Source organism: Salvelinus sp. IW2-2015, unplaced genomic scaffold (assembly GCF_002910315.2).
Source record: "Salvelinus sp. IW2-2015 unplaced genomic scaffold, ASM291031v2 Un_scaffold4666, whole genome shotgun sequence".
NCBI lineage: Eukaryota > Metazoa > Chordata > Actinopteri > Salmoniformes > Salmonidae > Salvelinus > Salvelinus sp. IW2-2015.
Window position 1 is genome coordinate 9,399 of NW_019945935.1, and position 17,409 is coordinate 26,807.

The window sequence follows — 17,409 nt, forward strand, 5'->3', positions numbered from 1 at the left end:
CGTAGCAGACAGCGCTCAGTGCTCCATACCACATTGACAGACCGCCCCGTGTCGCAATACAAACACTGGAAGTATGCATCCACAGGTGCTCCAACCAACACCGTGACAACAGTACCGACCAGTGTCCAACAACACTTTGACAGACAGTCTGCCTCAGCATGTCTACCATACAAGACTGCTGTATCAGAATAAGCACGTACCACGTGTTCCGTACAACACCGTGACAGACAGAGGCTAATCCCGGACCAGGGTCCGTACAACACCGTGAGGTACAATTACCAGACCCAAGCTGACATTCTATAATTGACACGTGACAACGCCGATCCAGTGCTCGTACAACACGTCGGATATGCAACAACCGATCCAATGCTCCATTACCAAACACCAGTGACGAAGCCGTCCAGTTGCAACAACACCGTACAGCAGCCACCATGCTCCTACAACACCGTACGACAGCCATCCAATGTGCTCGGTACACGACCGTGACAGCTGTACAAGTCTCACCGACCAGTGCTTCCATACAACACGTGACGACAGATAGCCGAACAGTGTTCTCATACAACACCGTGACAGGACAGCGACCGTGTTCCAGTACAAACACCGTGGACAGACATCGTATCCAGTGGCCTCCCATACAACACCGTGACAGATCCGTTCCATGCTCCATAACCACCATCCATGACGACCGTCCAGTGCCCTACAACACCGGTGAAGCAGACTACCATCCGGGTCACATACAACACATGACAGACAGACCGTCCAGATGACGTCCGAGTCAACACGCGAGGACCAGACAGCCGCCAGTGGTCTCCATACAACACCGTGACAGAAATACAGCGCGTCACCATGTTCGCAGTACATACACCATGACGAGACAGCCCGTCCATGTCTGCCATAAACAACACCGGTGGAGAGTGCCAACATAGTTAAACAGGGCAAGAGCCTGCCTCACGTAACCACCACCCATATCTTGATGAATGACTTACTAAGAAGGCACCTACATGAAATCAACCACAGGCCAACGGAAAACTAATAAGATGAGAAGAAATGGGTGGTGGAAGTACGTGAATGCATTCATAATGGGGAAGGAGTTTTTTAAACGGAAGGAGAGCGACAGACCAGTTCGGATGGGTGAGTGCCGGACCACTTTTCTTGTCAGAGTTTGCCAGAGTGAGCGCAATTAACGCAGCCCACAGAAGTTCTTCTGTCACTAATGCAATAACTATCTCGTTGGTTACAAAACGAATCAAGTCATCTGTCAGACCCTCAGTTCCTCTTCTCTCCTCCCTCCCTCAATTGATGCTGCGCCTCTCTCTCTGCCATACATCTTCTTCCCCTCATAATTGCTCTGCGCTTAACACGCTGTGCTCTCTGGGTACAAGTGGACAGTCATCTAGTACCCGTCAATACTTCCCCTCTCCTCGCTGCCGACAATAAGCCCGCATGATCTCGGACAACTAATACTCTACTGATAAATACATTCTGTAAGGACCCTCATCCCATCTCTCCATCTCCTCCCTCAATACATGAATCTCATGACAACTCTTCATACTATACTGGCCAAACAAAAAACCTCTACCCCTTATCCTCTCCTCTCCGCCTCTCATCTGATTGCGCTGCCTTCTTCTCTCGTGACCCCACCCATAATTGTATATCAAACGCCCCGTTCCCATCTTTCATCAAACGGCTGTGTCCTCACCGCAGTCGTCTGCGTTGGTGTGGTACTTGTTCCGTTGAGCTGGTGTGTGAGTGCTGTCGTGTAGTTGTGTTGGGTTATGAGGGCTTGCATTTGCCCACATCTCCTGTAAGTTTGCCATACCGCACACAAGGTTTCCTGGATAATACTCGACAACTGTGTGTTCTATGAGTCTACAACTTCGTGTTTGTTAGGTACTTGTCTGCGCGCGATAATTCCGCTGCGGTGTGTGTCTCAAGCCAAGGATAGGCCACTAACAGGGATACCCTCTAACTGTAGCTGTGTTTCTCTATGCTGCCCCGTGCAGAGGAAAAGCACCAAGAGCGACGAGCTCTCAGATCCTTGATTAATCCGTGGTAATAAACAGATGGAGTTGGCTTCCCGGAATGTACTTCTCAACACCACCCGAAATTATTTAAAACACATAGAGTAGGTGGGGGAGGTGTGGAGTGACCATCCAAAATGTTGTCCCCTATGGCAATGAACACTACACTATTAAGACAAAAACATAGATGAACGCTACACGCCAGACAGAGGGGAGAGAAGGTTGAGAGGTTTTAGAAGGGGACCAGACGGTGGAGGGAGGGGTGGAAGAGTAGGTTGCAAGAGGGCGAAGATTGGAGCGGAGATGAAGAGGTTAGGGAGGGATACTAGGAGGTGGAAGACCGGTGCAGAAGGATAGAGGGTGTGGAGACGGTGAGTAGAGGGAAGGTAGAGTTTGGAGAGAGGTGGGAAAAGGGACGAGGCGGAGAGGAGAACATTAAGAGGAGCGAGTTAAGTAAGACTGTGCTCTAGTTCCTTAGGCCACATAGAAAGCCAACAGTAGGATAAGAAAGCCAAGACGAACGCCGGATATATACTCAAGTCCAACTACAGACAGGCATCCCAAATGGCTTTAGAACTTAGCCATAAGTGCTCAGGGCACTATATAGGATAGGTGTCATTCTGGAACACAGTTCATATTTCCACACCTCTCAGCTCTGTATGTCAGACTCCTCTACGTTGTCTCTGAATGATCAACCACAGACCCTGGGAACCAATCCCAGCTCCGACATATTATCAAGGGATCGACCTAGCTATAAGAGGAGCTCCCACGCATATTGGGATGTCTATGAGACAATATGTGAAATACAGTCACACACACACTTCAACTATCACGCGCAGAACAACGTTGTACACTACCTAGTGGACCCACAGCCATATCTCGTCCCATTCAAAATCCTTCCTACCCTAAACTGACCTCACCTAACCTCAAACCTAACTGCGTGTAATCCCTAACCCTCCCCTCCAAATTCTACTTAACCGAAACCCTCTTAAATAAACAGTGACTCTTGTGGAACTACAATGCCCTCCATTATAGTCAAAATGTGTTGACACAAGCCAGAAGTAGCTACGTGTTGCCACTCGTTAAAACCTATCTAACACCCCAAAACCATGACCGAATAAACCCATAAGGTCGGAGCCGCAGTAGGATAATCTAACGAAAGCCCTGCATGTGATACACAGGATCTATAACAATGGAAATACATGGCTTAAGCCGGCTGCTCGAGAGCAGCTGCTTAAAACCCTTCACGCAGACTGTGGGGGTGCCGAGGGCCATGGTGCCGACGACTAACAACCACTAGTGCAGAGACCATGCTCAACACAGAGAGAGAATGGCTCTCAAGAGAAACAGCTATTGTGACACTTGCCCCCAACCAATAGCAGGAACTGAACTGCTCTTTTCCGAACTCTTCCTGCCAAAATGTATGACATATAAGAGCACATATGTCCGCTCGAGTAACACCACAAAGAAGAAAACATAATCCAATTTTTAGACCCAGATTACTGGGGAATGTATAGCAGCAGTGTCGCACGCAGAGAGTGTGTGTGCTTCTCTCTCTCTCCAAACCCAGGATTGATTTGTGCAGTATGCCCTTTGTGCATGAACTATTACTAACCAGTAAAACCTTAGAAGAAGAGAAGAAAAGAAAGGAAGAAGAGAAGGAGAGGGAGAAGAGAGAGAGGAGAGGAAGAGAGAGAGGAGAAGGAGAAGAGAAGATGGAGGAAGATGAAGAGGAGAGAGATGAGACAGAGAAGAAATCGAAACAACATGATGATAGTGAGATACAGCCAGAACCGAAAGAGAGAGGAGAATTACTGAAGAGAGAAGAAGGACGACGACGAGCGACGATGAAGAATGAGGAAGAGAGAGGAGGGGCAATAAGAGAGAGGTTTTGTGAGAGTTTGAAGAAAAGATGTGAGATAGATGAATAAGAGATGAAAGAGCGGAGGAGAGCGAGGCCGAGAGTAGTAAATAATCCGGAGGACCCAGTAATTAAAAAATCTCATCGTTATACACCAAACATCATTGCATTCATGCTGTTTTTTTCATGATTCTTCGTTTATTGCCGATTAATGCTCATTTCTACTATGTTCTGCTGGCTGTACTTCGCCCATAGACAATTATTGAAAGGATCATATCTTTTATCAATCCTTTAGGTCGAAAACAATGCCGCCATACTCGGTAAATAATATAAAAAGATCTCCTACTGTTAATGTAACGTATTTGTTCTCTGCGATTAGCTAACCTTTTCAAAAAGAGTCAGGGATTGGTTACCCTCAAGTGAGAATATTATTCACTAGCATTAGACAGAGAGGCAGTATGTGAACTGATAAACTTTTAACGATGATGAGATAGATCTTAAGTAACAAAATATCCTATGATTGACGGAGGTAGACTGAATAGCTATGTGTGTTGAAAGATATTAGCATTACAGGGCACAGGAGGTGTTGGCGATCGCGATATTATTTGAGGATGCTCGTCGAGGTAACGTCTTTGTGGAGCGATTTCCCCATTGGGCGGCATCAATAACATTGGTTTCAAGTTTGATGCCAGTCCATTGCTCGTTCCTACATTATTATAGCACGACCTCCCTTCAGCGCCTCCATCAAATACAATTGCATTACGTACAAGAATGTTGGAATCCTAGGTTAAGCTCAGTCTAACATTTTTCAATAAGTGCGTCGTAAAAAATGGTCAGTTCTCGCTCTCTCCTCTCTTCCTCTCTCGCTCTCTCCCTCTCTCTTCTCATATCCTATCTACCTCCATCTACTCCCTCTTCTTCTTCACTTTCTCCTCTCTTCTTTCCACCCATTACATCCTTGCTTCCTCTCTTCTCTATCACTCTAATTTCTCTCACTTTTTTCTTTTCCATCTCCTCTCTATCATTCTTCCAATCGCTTTCTCTCCTACTCCTTCTCTTTTTCCCTTAATCTCTCTCTCTACTCCTCTACTCTTACTCTCTCTCTCTCTCTAACTCTCTCTCTCCCAACGAGAACTTATGAAATGATTGTGCTTATATCAGGTTCGGTTTATTAATTCACGTCAAATCTAACGGCAGCTCTTTCTTTAACTTTCAAACACCTACGAGGAGTTTTTTTTCTGACACTCAGACTATCCTGAGCAGAGGCAGGCTTCGTATTCTTCTACATCAGACTACTACCTGAACGAGACAGTGGCGGTTATGATTTTCTCATTTCATACACTTCCTACGATGAAGCTGCTGTCTGTTTTCTAACACTCGACACTCCTGAGACAGCAGGCGGGCTGTATGTTCTTCGACACTTCAGACTACTTCTGGCCGAGAGTTATTGCCTGGGTCTTGGACATTCAGACTTCTCCTAGAGAGGAGCTTGTGGTAGTTCGTCGACAGAGACTACGCCTAGAGAGGGGCAGGGCTGTCTGCGTATCAACTACCCGGCGAGCATTACCTGTGTATTGACCCACCGCAGCACAGGTAAACAATTAGCCGCATCCATGAACAAATGTACACTCAGAGCACATGAGATAAAGATAGCCGAGACGGTTTATCCTCCACTCCACGGGGAGTGACCGAGGCACACCGGCACGACCGTGGACCGCCAAGAAAGGATGTGCAACAGCCCTGTTCGCCAGGCGCTGGTCCCTTTGGTCAAGAATGAGGCCGACACGGGTCTCAGTCGAAGAACTGAACCAGCGAAGGAGATCTATGATAGTCAGCAGGCCACACCCCAGTCGTATCTAAGAGACACTCAGCTCGGACACGGAAGGCGCCAGGACTAGAGTAGGCCAGAGAGAATGCCGTGCTCTAGAACAGGAGTAATCAACAAACACGCTCTATACCACACAACACAGGTCACCACACGCCACAGACACACGACACGCACAGCACAACACTACATAAAAACACAGCCACACATACACACAACACACACTCACACACCCACACACACAACGGACAACACAACACACCACATCGACCCCACACCACCCCGCGCCCCAAATGAAAGCCCCGAGCCCGTTAGCCGCACGATATCTGTACTTGGGGGCAATCATAGTGTGTGCAAAATTTGTGCAATGCGCATGCAATTAGTGTAGTGTGGTGTCTGCTGACAGTGCTGGATTACTGTAATGTCGTGCTCGTGAATATGTGTGTATGTTGTGTATTTTCTAATGTACTTTGTGGGGATGTGATGATTGGGTGGGGGTGTGGTGGGTGTATGGGGTGGGATTATGATGCGACTTTTATTTGAACAATTGGGTGTGCGTGTCTGTGCGTGGGTGTGGGTTGCGTTGAGTAGTTGTATTTTTCGTTAATACTATCCTCTCGTTCAGGAGATGACACCAAATGATCACTCTCTGCTACATCTATCCCGTCTCCCTAACACATTATGCCCCTCCATAAGGCTGTTCATCGCTCCTCTCTCGTGGTGAGGAGCAGAATGTAGCCCCTCCGTGTCCTTGTCAAGCACCGGTGGACGGGGTATCCTCGAAAAGTATTGAAGGATTGGCACTCTGATTAGATGTAGCCCGCTGGACAGGCTGTATCGCAGTCACTTGCAAAGAATCGCGTATGATAGCACTGCTTTAACGCCCCACGTCATAACGCATGTTCGCGGCAGTGTCATGCGTGAGTGCTCACAGACCATTGAGATACATATAGGAAAGCACCATGAACAAGCCTGGAGAGGATCCCCACGTGACCAGCAATAAGAGTCAGTCTAAGACCGTTATCCGACCTGGTTCCCCTGAGCAGACAAAAGCGTAGTGAATACTGCTTATATCAAGGGCATGCCCTCCGACATACACTCTCATATGATTGCACGTACGGGGTCTCTCTTATAGATGCGGACGTACACATTGTCGATGTGTTTGAGAGAATGCATCAGTGTGTGTGTGAGGCACACATAGACGAGATGTATCACCCTGATATCCGCGGTTTCAATTTTATGGTTAGCCCGGAACGCTTTGACACAATATTTATTTCACTATGAGAGATTATAACCAGGTCGTGTAACTCGCGCTAGTTGAGCAGCCTTATGACCGCCTCATAGTCACTACCTGTGTGACGAGCAATGTCTCGAGAAAGCCAGTCCAGTTTCCTCCCTGCATCTATTGTGAGTGTCGGAATTAGAAAACAGACCCAGCCAGTGCTGTTGCGTGTGGGAGTGTGTAGATGAGTGGAAAATCATTAGTACAATAGTGCTTCGTTTTTGAGTAGATAGTATATGACCATGCCTGTGCGCTCGTCGTCAGGTTTGTTATGCGTAAGCATAAGAAAGTTCGAGCGTAGGTCCCTTGTCCTTACTGATTTTAGTCTTGAATGCTGTAATATTAATTCACATGCGCCTGGTTGCAGATATGAGTTTCTGAGGGAGAATGAAGTGCAACCAGCCATCGCATCCGCTGTCTGTGATTGGAGTGTGAGTGTAGAAGATCGAATGACGCCAGTTCGTGTGCTGGTATGAAGCGAGCGGTCCCAAGAACCGGTGGCGGGGCCGAGCGGACCAGAAAGCCATTACGGTGGTACGTAACTGCCCGCTAAGACTGACAAAGAAAAAAAAAATATATACGGCAGCGGTGTTACCAACCTAAGGCTACTGCACCAGAGACAAACCATCTCAAACAAGCGATTCCTATAGCTCTCTCCTCCTCTCTTTGATGTTTTTCTTCCCTTCATCTGTCGCGTATCTACCTGTACTTGTCTTGTTTAAGTCTTTTATTTCCCCCCTTCTCCCTACACCTACCTTCATGGTTCCTGAGGAGGGTGAGGGATGAGGTGGGAATGCTTAGAGGCCGTTTGTCACTCTTTTATGGAGGTATGTGCATCGAGTGGCTATAGTGATTGGTGAATTCGGAAGGGCTGATGTGCGAGAGAGTAGACAGCCCGCAGGGCCCACATTGTATATTGAGTATAGAGTATGAGAGTCGTCTCACAGGACGGTGAACGCTGGTCTCGATGTGAGAATGACGAAGAGAGTCTCTATCCCTCTGCTTGTAATTTCCCTGTTCATGTGTAAAGGACAGCCAAATTTTGTTTTGGGCCCCTGCGTAACAACGGCAGAGATACACATTATCTCTAATGGTTAATGCAGGTACAGATCATAGAAGGCGCGCCCGGACCCCCAGAGACTTTGTTATTTAGTTGTGTGCAGCGAGAGAGTGGAAAGAGTATGAGCTCAGTAAATGCGACTGAGGCATGGAACGCCTCTCAGACATCTGAGCAACAACTGCGTGATCTTCACGACAAGTTAGACACGACACGTGGCTGAATAGTGATGTGAAAGTCGCCACCGGACAAAGTGAACACAAAACCTATATTGTTAACACTACACATCAATACAAGCTCTAACCTCCAGACTCACATACGAGTAACTCTCACAAGCTCAAAGTACCTCAAAACCTTTGTTAACTGGATACCCAGTTAATTATAGAGAACGCAGAACTTATTAGCTATGACTGTATTGAATCCAACCGTTTGCTTATTGCCTTTCTACCAGGTATCTAACTACGAGAAGATCTCGATGCTATGTCCTGAATATGGCACATCTTTTTCCCTACATAGTGCATATAACTATTATTCTGACCTCTGTGACCCTATGAGGCTTCTGCCATGTCATTTGAGTAATCGAGCAGAATAGCTCCTACCTGTCAATGTCCCTACAGACAGCCGCTTCCAGTGCTCACAATACGAAACCGAACTGTGAAGACACACCAGCCGACCAGGCTCCAATACAAAACCATGTGACAAGACGCCGTCCCACTCACTCTGCACATACCAACTCATGAACAAGAGCCATGCGACGCATGTGCTCCGTAGCACCACTCCGTTGAACACAGTCCGACTCGTTCCATACAATCAGCTGATGAAGACAGACGCCATGATACTCGCATGCTCCATAGCAGACATCTGTGACAGGACAAAGGAGCCGGACCAGTGTATCACGTACAACACCGTGACAGACAGCCGGAGACAGGTTCCTAGCAACACTACGTGACAGACAACGACCAGTTGCTCCAATACAACACATGTGACAGGAACAGCCGTCCAGTCGCTCCGGATACGAAAACACCGTGCACCAGACACCGTCCAGTGCTCGTACAAGACACGTGACAGAAACAGCACGTGCCAGTGCCATCCATACGAACCACCGTGACAGACAGGCCATTCCGAGTTGCTCCAATAAGAGAATCGCTCTCATGCGCAGTACGAGTTAGGCATGACAGAGAGGTTACAAGACCGTAGAGAGAGAGCAAGGCGACGAAGAGTCTCGCAGTAGACAGAGACAACTGAAGACAAGCGAGCTCAGGATGGACTAGTGACGATAGACAACATGCAGTCGCTCTGACATCAGATTACATGTCAGCAACCTCAATGTGATATCCATACAACAGCCATGCACTCACGAACATATATATCAAGCTGCTCTCTGTAACACAGCGAGGACCCTTTGACATCAGGGGCCCGATCCAGTGCTCGCTATACATTACAACACCGTGACATGACCAGACTCGAGCATGTCACAGTACAAACACACCATGGAGCGGACAGCCATTGGACAGTGCCATCCATAACAAGCACTCGTGACAGACCCACTGTAAACCTTGATGCTCCGCTACTCACACTCGTGAGGTGATCAGCAGCTCCACAGGTCCCTCCATTACTCACCTGTGATTCAGAGCACTGAGCCGCCCATGCTCTCTCCAATACAGATACACCGTGACACAGACAAGCTACCTGCTCGCACTTGCTCCATCACTAGCACTAGTTGTGATACTGATTCAGACTACAAGTAGCTTATCTTCTAACAAGCCGAGGTCTATAAGTGATGTCATCTTTATGCGCATACTCATCTTCTGCAAGATCATCTCCATCCCACATATCCACGTTGATGAGTATATGACTTTAGCGTAGAAGTGGCTAATTTACGCTGGTAACACTGATGATCTAAAGCACGAACCTGAGAGCACCTGAAAGACACTACATTTGAACTTAGGAGTCATATATTGTCTGCTCAAGCGTGCAGGTATATGTAATTTCTGTCACTCACGGAGATCCATTCCTTGACGTGGCCGGTCGCCAGACAAGAGCTAGCACTAGATCTGAATCACCTGATGGGGTACTGGTTCTCTCAGCTTTATATGTACCACTGACTCCGCTCACCACTCATCTGTCGAATGTATTGAAGTATATGTACATCTCATTAAGTGCGCTCTCTTCCTTATTTCTTCTCATATTCCAATATCTGTGCCCTCCCCAATCATATCATGAGTGCTGCATTGCAGCCAGTCTCTCTTCTGGACACCATATCGACTCTCAGTCCTCGTCGGCATGAGAGTTGCTCTATGCCTCTTACATCATCTGGCGCACATATGATAACATTCGCTCTATCATAGCCCACTCATCACACTCGCTCTAATAATACTCGCATAGCACCTCGATCATGATAATCCACTCTAGATCTATATACCATCTCTGTTGTGAATGAGTGAAAGGGTCTCGCATCTCATCGGACATACTCTGTGTCGTCCCTCTCATCGCCTCCCTTCCATTCGCTTCCTCCCGTGCCCCATACAATATGAACTCTGCCTCCTGTCACTCTTTCCTCTCCTACTCCTCGGCTACTCAGTAACCCTCTCTACTCTCTGGTCCCCTTCTTCCTCTTTCGTGCCGGTCCTCCCCTTCCTCTCATCCTGATCTTACTCTGCCCTCTCTCTCAGTGAAGTTTACGCCACCAGAGTAAATCTTCTGTAGACATTTTCCAAGACTACGACCACGCAGCACTCGCCTGTTAACCCATTCACATGTACTCGAATACCGCTACTTAAGAGCTGTGCCTCGGAGGACCAGCCTGTACATTAGACCAGTAGTTGAATTGGTAGGCTTAGATTATTCCTGTGTATGACACGCTACCTAAGTTATGGATTCTCAGATCAGAGGACATACACCTCTGACAGCTGCCTCTTTGTCTGAGTTGGCGAGAACCACTACGTGTGCAGGTGTCGCATGAGACTAGAACGACTGTAGCGTTGCTACTGACATCATAATTTCAATCTGGACAAAACATCATTATAGGAGAGACACAACAGAACAACAGCGCACTACAACCCACCACGACGTGCTTATCATCGCTCAGTGCGCCAGTCTGACAATGTGTGGATCCTACTGACGTCATACACAACTTCCTTACTTGGAGCTTCACATGGTTAGCTATCTGTTGTAAGCCCGAATATGAGTTCACACAACGTCAGGAGACGACATGGTCACGACACTCGCTATTTGCTACGTTGATTGTGTGTTCCTGTTCTACAACCTAAGACGATGTCGCAGCGTGCTAACAGCGGTAGGAACTCCAGCTGACCTATCTAAAACTTGTAGCGCTGAAGACTAACGTAATGTTTACCTACACAAGCCGCTGGCCAACACGCTGCCGAGAGCGAGAAAACGTCCACTCGAAGGAATGGCATACGCTCAGTTAATGCCTCTTTATTTACTGCCTAAAGTAGAACAGATTGCAAGCTTAAGCTTATTCCCTGGGAATCGGGTTCTTCTAACTAACATCCATGCTCGATCATTAAATTAACATGACCTAGAGAGTGAGCTGTTACACGGCCGAACTGAGCACTACTCAATGAGCTCTACCAGCGCCCCCATGAGGTGGGTGCCTCGTATCTCGGCATTTTATTTGACGCGCGTGGGGTCTGGTCGCCCACTCTATTTCGTCTCCTATCAGTCATGACTACATCACTCATCTCGATACAGATCATCTAGTACTAGGCTCCTGCGCAAGTCGTCGGTCGCCCGTTATTGCTGAAGCGCTAAACAGACAGAATCCCGCGTCCGCCGGATTGTAAGTAATAGAGGCGTTTGCTTATTGAAGAGGAAGCATCTTGCAGCACCATCGGTAGGTTAATTCAATCAATGTAAAATGGGACTTCCACCAGACACTGATATATTCAGTTAGTGAGTCGTATGCTTACGTAAGTAGGTAGTAGTTGTAATATCATAAGTTTTATTATAGTATGTGAGTGTGTATATTATTTAGTATTAATAAGATATTAGTAGTAGGTCATGCCACATAAATATATGTATTAATACAGGTGAGGAGTGATAATATAAAAGGTATCCCGCCCTAGAACCATAAATATCGTGGGATTGGGATAGTTGGTAATTGCGAACCAATCTTACAGGACCTGTGTAGCCCTGCACCACCTGTGGTAGATCTGTACTCTCCATGCCCTTAGGTAGAGAAGTATGGGTGACATGTATTGAATTGCAAGAATGCTAATGGATATATACTAGGTATATTAGTACTACTATGGTAACTGAACCTGTGAATCTATTTATATGTCCTTATTAGTATATAGTTATTGATAATAATTGCATTGTGTTATAGTATATATATTTTATAGTAAAATCGGTTGTGAGTATGAAGTAGGTGAAGACATGGAATGTGGTGGTCTTATTACTATTATTATACGTATATATTAATGGCGATATATCCCAAGTTAGTTGTGTTACCCATATATATAGTAAGAGTAAGATATGATAATATCTGATGTAAACTCATAATGACAGATAGTAGATATGCGTAGTGCATTCATTTAAAAAGTCCTCCTACTTAATGTGATTTTCTGGGGAAAAAAAATAAAATTTCCTAGTCTGTCATAGCGTGAAGTTGTACTATGATGAAAAAATTACAGGCACTCTCTCTCTTATCTTTTTAAGTTGTCAGGAAACTATGCGTAGGTGACTGATAATACTTTACCTTTCGACTGCCCCATCGGCGTATAATTGTTTGAGTTTATTTGAGTAGTGATGTATAGGCTAATATGTTTATCAGTTAGTATGGTAAGTGATTGGTATATAGATAATATATCAGATTAAAGTATGGTATGTGCCCTGTTCTTCCCATGCATGAAGACCAGCGGGGTTCTCTCGCTCTCTGGGGTCCTGAGCACTACGGTCACTGCCTAAGGTTGATGTGATATACTGATATATGTTATCGTAAGTATTTAGTATGTGATTGTGTGCTGATGTTTAATATTAATATACTATAGTTATATAATTATAGTAGGGTGATGTAGGGGTGATGTACTGACACTCGTATGAGATATTTGTAGTACTAATACGGGTAACACACATATAGTAGTGTGATGTACTATAATTTGAACAGTCGGGGAGATTTACACTACACCATTGTAGCCAAATACCATTTAAACTCAGCTTCAGGTTTCCACAATTCGTCTGATATTTGAGCCGTAGTAAAAATCCCTGTCTTTTATTTATTTATTTATGTTTAACTTTTTATCTAATTTCACCTTTATTTAACCAGTGGTAGGCTAGTTGAGAACAATTTAGCTCATTTGCAACTGCGACCTGGCCAAGATAAAAGCAAGGAGCAGGTTTGACACAAACAACAACACGAGTTACACATGGAATTAAACAAAACATACAAGTCAATTAATACAGTGTCTTTAAGCACATATCACTCTGATGCGCAGGCTGTGTAATAGCACATCTGTAGTTCATTGTATTTATTAGATTCCCCATACGTCCACATGCAGACGGTACGTTCCTGGACCCATTAGTCTAGATTGGCAGCTCTTGTTTCGGCCTCGTATGTTTGGGTGTGAGTTGTGTATGAAGATGTGAGCTGCGAGGAAACAGGCGACCGCATTCGATGGGAAACAAACAAAATGTGACCAACTGGGCATTTGATATCCAAAAGGTCAAAGTAAGCGAGGTTTTTTAGGGTGTTAAGGGTGAGATTATAGAACAAAAAGAACAACAAAAAGTCTAGTTACAGTGAGTGGCAAATGAGGTGGGAGGGGTAAGGAATAAGGGAGGGTTAAGGCAAGCTAAATTAGGCCGGGTGGAATGGGTGGCGAGCCCGGATGTGGTGAAGGGTACGAGGAGTTAATTACATATTATAAGCAGATTGGTAAACAGTCTTGGTGGAAAATGGTAGATGGGTGCTCAGAAGATGATGTGCGGAAGTGAGATAACTGTGGGAGCAAAGGGAGCAAGATAAGGTACATAAATTGCAGGCATGCGGGTATGGTAGTTGGATGGGCTTTATTTACAGAATGCGGGCGTATATGTTAAGGCAGGGGGATGCACAGTGAGTTCTTATGGTGAGCTGCTCATGAGCAGCTGCGTTTTAAAAGTGGGAGAGAAATGGCATTAGGATCAAATGGAAGGAATTGGCTTTGGGTGAGTGACCAGTGAAGCTATACTTCTGGATGGAGACGTGTGATGGGGGCGGCACCAAGGAGAGGGTTACAGGTGGGAGGCGTGATGCTATGTGACCGTGAGCTGAGGATAAAGGCGGCGGACAGTATACTAGGGCAGAGACTGTAGATGACCTGGCGCCAAGTGGCTTGTTGGCGACGGAGTATGGAAGGTGAAGGCCAGCCAACGAGGGGCTACAGATTGCAGTGGTGAGGGGTATAGATATGGGTCGTTGTGACGTAACACGGATGGCACTTTGGGTGATAGACTGCATCCAAGTTTGTTGAGTCGGTGGTGGAGGTATTTTTAGTAAATTACGATCGCATGAAGTCTAGGATTCGGTAGGATTGGTCAGTTACGACGATGTTTTGGCAGCGAGTGAAAGAATGCCTTTGTTGCGAATTAGGAAGCGCTTCTAGATTTAATTTTGGATTTGGAGGTGCCTTAAATGTCAGGCTGGAAGGAAGAGGGGGGTTGTTTTAAACAGTCTAAAACCAGACAACCTAGGTATGTGTATAGTTATCCACATATTCTAAGTCAGAACCGTCCAGAGTAGTGATGATGGACGGGCGGGCAGGTGCGGGCAGCGATCAGTTGAAGAGCATGCATTTAGTTTTACTAGCATTTAAGAGCAGTTGGAGGCCACGGAAGGAGAGTTGTATGGCATTGAAGCTCGTCTGGAGGTTAGTTAACACAGCGTCCAAAGAAGGGCCAGAAGTATACAGAATGGTGTCGTCTGCGTAGAGGTAGATCAGAGAATCACCAGCAGCAAGAGCGACATCATTGATGTATACAGAGAAAGAATCAGCCCGAGAATTGAACCATGTGGCACCCCCATAGAGACTGCTAGAGGTCCGGACAACAGTCCCTCCGATTTGACACACTGAACTCTATCGGAGAAGTAGTTGGTGAACCAGGCGAGGCAGTCATTTGAGAAACCAAGGCTGTTGAGTCTGCCAAGAAGAATGTGGTGATTGACAGAGTTGAAAGCCTTGGCCAGGTCGATGAATACAGCTGCACAGTATTGTCTCTTATCAATGGCGGTTATAATATCGTTTAGGACCTTGAGCGTGGCTGAGGTGCACCCATGACCAGCTCTGAAACCAGATTGCATAGCGGAGAAGGTACGGTGGGATTCGAAATGGTCGGTAATCTGTTTGTTAACTTTCGAAGACCTTAGAAAGTCAGGGTAGGATGTATATAGGTCTGTAGCAGTTTGGGTCTAGAGTGTCACCCCCTTTGAAGAGGGGGATGACCTCGGCAGCTTTCCAATCTTTGGGGATCTCAGACGATACGAAAGACAGGTTGAACAGGCTAGTAATAGGAGTTGCAACAATTTTGGCAGATCATTTTAGAAAGAGAGGGTCCAGATTGTCAAGCCCGGCTGATTGTAGGGGTCCAGATTTTGCAGCTATCTGGATTTGGGTGAAGGAGAAATGYGGGAGGCTTGAGCAAGTTGCTGTGGGGGGTGCAGGGCTGTTGACTGGGGTAGGGCCTAGCCAGGTGGAAAGCATGGCCAGCTGTTAGAAAAAGGCTTATTGAAATTCTCAATTATTGTGAATTTATCGGTGGTGACAGTGTTTCCTATCCTCAGTGCAGTAGGCAGCTGGGAGGAGGTGCTCTTATTCTCCATTGACTTTACAGTGTCCCAAAACTTTTTGGAGTTTGTGCTGCAGGATGCAAATTTCTGTTTGAAAAAGCTAGCCTTTGCTTTCCTAACTGCCTGTGTATATTGGTTCCTAACTTCCCTGAAAGTTGCATATCGCGGGGGATATTCGATGCTAATGCCGTATGCCACAGGAGGTTTTTGTGCTGGTCAAGGGTCTCAGGTCTCGAGTGAACCCAGGACTATGTCTGTTCCTGGTTCTACATTTTTTTTGAATGGGGCATGCTTATTTAAGATGGTGAGGAAAGCACTTTTAAAGAATGACCAGGCATCTTCTACTGATGGGATGAGGTCAATATCCTTCCAGGATACTCGGGCCAGGTCGATTAGAAAGGCCTGCTCGCTGAAGTGTTTTAGGGAGCGTTTGACAGTGATGAGGGGTGTTCATTTGACCGCAAGCAATGAGGCAGTGATCTCTGATTGGTTGAAGACACCAGAGGTGTATTTGGAGGGCAGGTTGGTTAGGATGATATCTATGAAATTATGCAGAAGTCCAGGTAATTCCGAAGGGTTCACATAGTTCAATTTGTGTTTCACTTGATTTGGATAATCCCAAATCATATCTACAGATAGTTACTAGAATGTTGTAATTTATATACTGTTAAGCTAAATTGTATATTAATATGTTTTTAAATAACATAACATTCTTAGACTGTTCACTGTACGTTACAAACATTTTTGGGGGTGTTTTTTTTATGGAAAGTTTTCTTAACGTTCTCGGAACAATTTAGGAACACTACTTTAAATAGAACCGTGAGGAAACCTGTTGGAAACATTGTGCTGAAGTAGTGAAATTCCCACAGAAGAACGTTGTTTCTTAATGTTCTCTGAACTATTTGAGAACATTCCCAATGTCAAACCAGTTGGAGAACATTCCCAATGTCAAACCAGTTGGAGAACGTTCCCAATGTCAAACCAGTTGGAGAACGTTCCCAATGTCGAGAGAGAGAGAAGAGAGAGAGAGAGAGGAGAGAGAGAGAGAGAGAGAGAGAGAGAGAGAGAGAAGAAGAGAGAGAGAAGGCTGCCGCTAACGATAGCAGGCTTTGAGTGTGGTCTCTTTTTCACACAGCCATAGCTCAAGATGATGGGAGGAGAGGGGAGGGAAGGGCGGGGGAGAGGGGGGTTGGGATAGGGACTCTGGGGGAAGGAGGCGGGAAGGCAGAGGAAGGTAGGGGAGAGACAGAGAAACAATGGGGGAAGCTGTGGCTGGGGAAGCTGTGTGTGTGTGTGTGTGTGTTGTGTGTGGTGTGTGTGTGTGTTGTGTGGTGTGTGTGTGTGTGTGTGTGTGTGTGTGTGTGTGTGTGTGTGTTGTGTGTGTGGTGTGTGTGTGTGGTGTGTGTGTGTGTGTGTGTGTGTGTGTGTGTGTGGTGTGTGTGTGTGGTGTGGTGTGAGTGTGTGGTGTGGTGTGTGTGTGTGTGTGTGTGTGTGTGTGGTGTGTTGAGTTTTTAGTAGAGAGAAACAATGGCCCTTCTCAGATTCCTCTCTCTAATGTGAGCGCGATGCGGATAGGA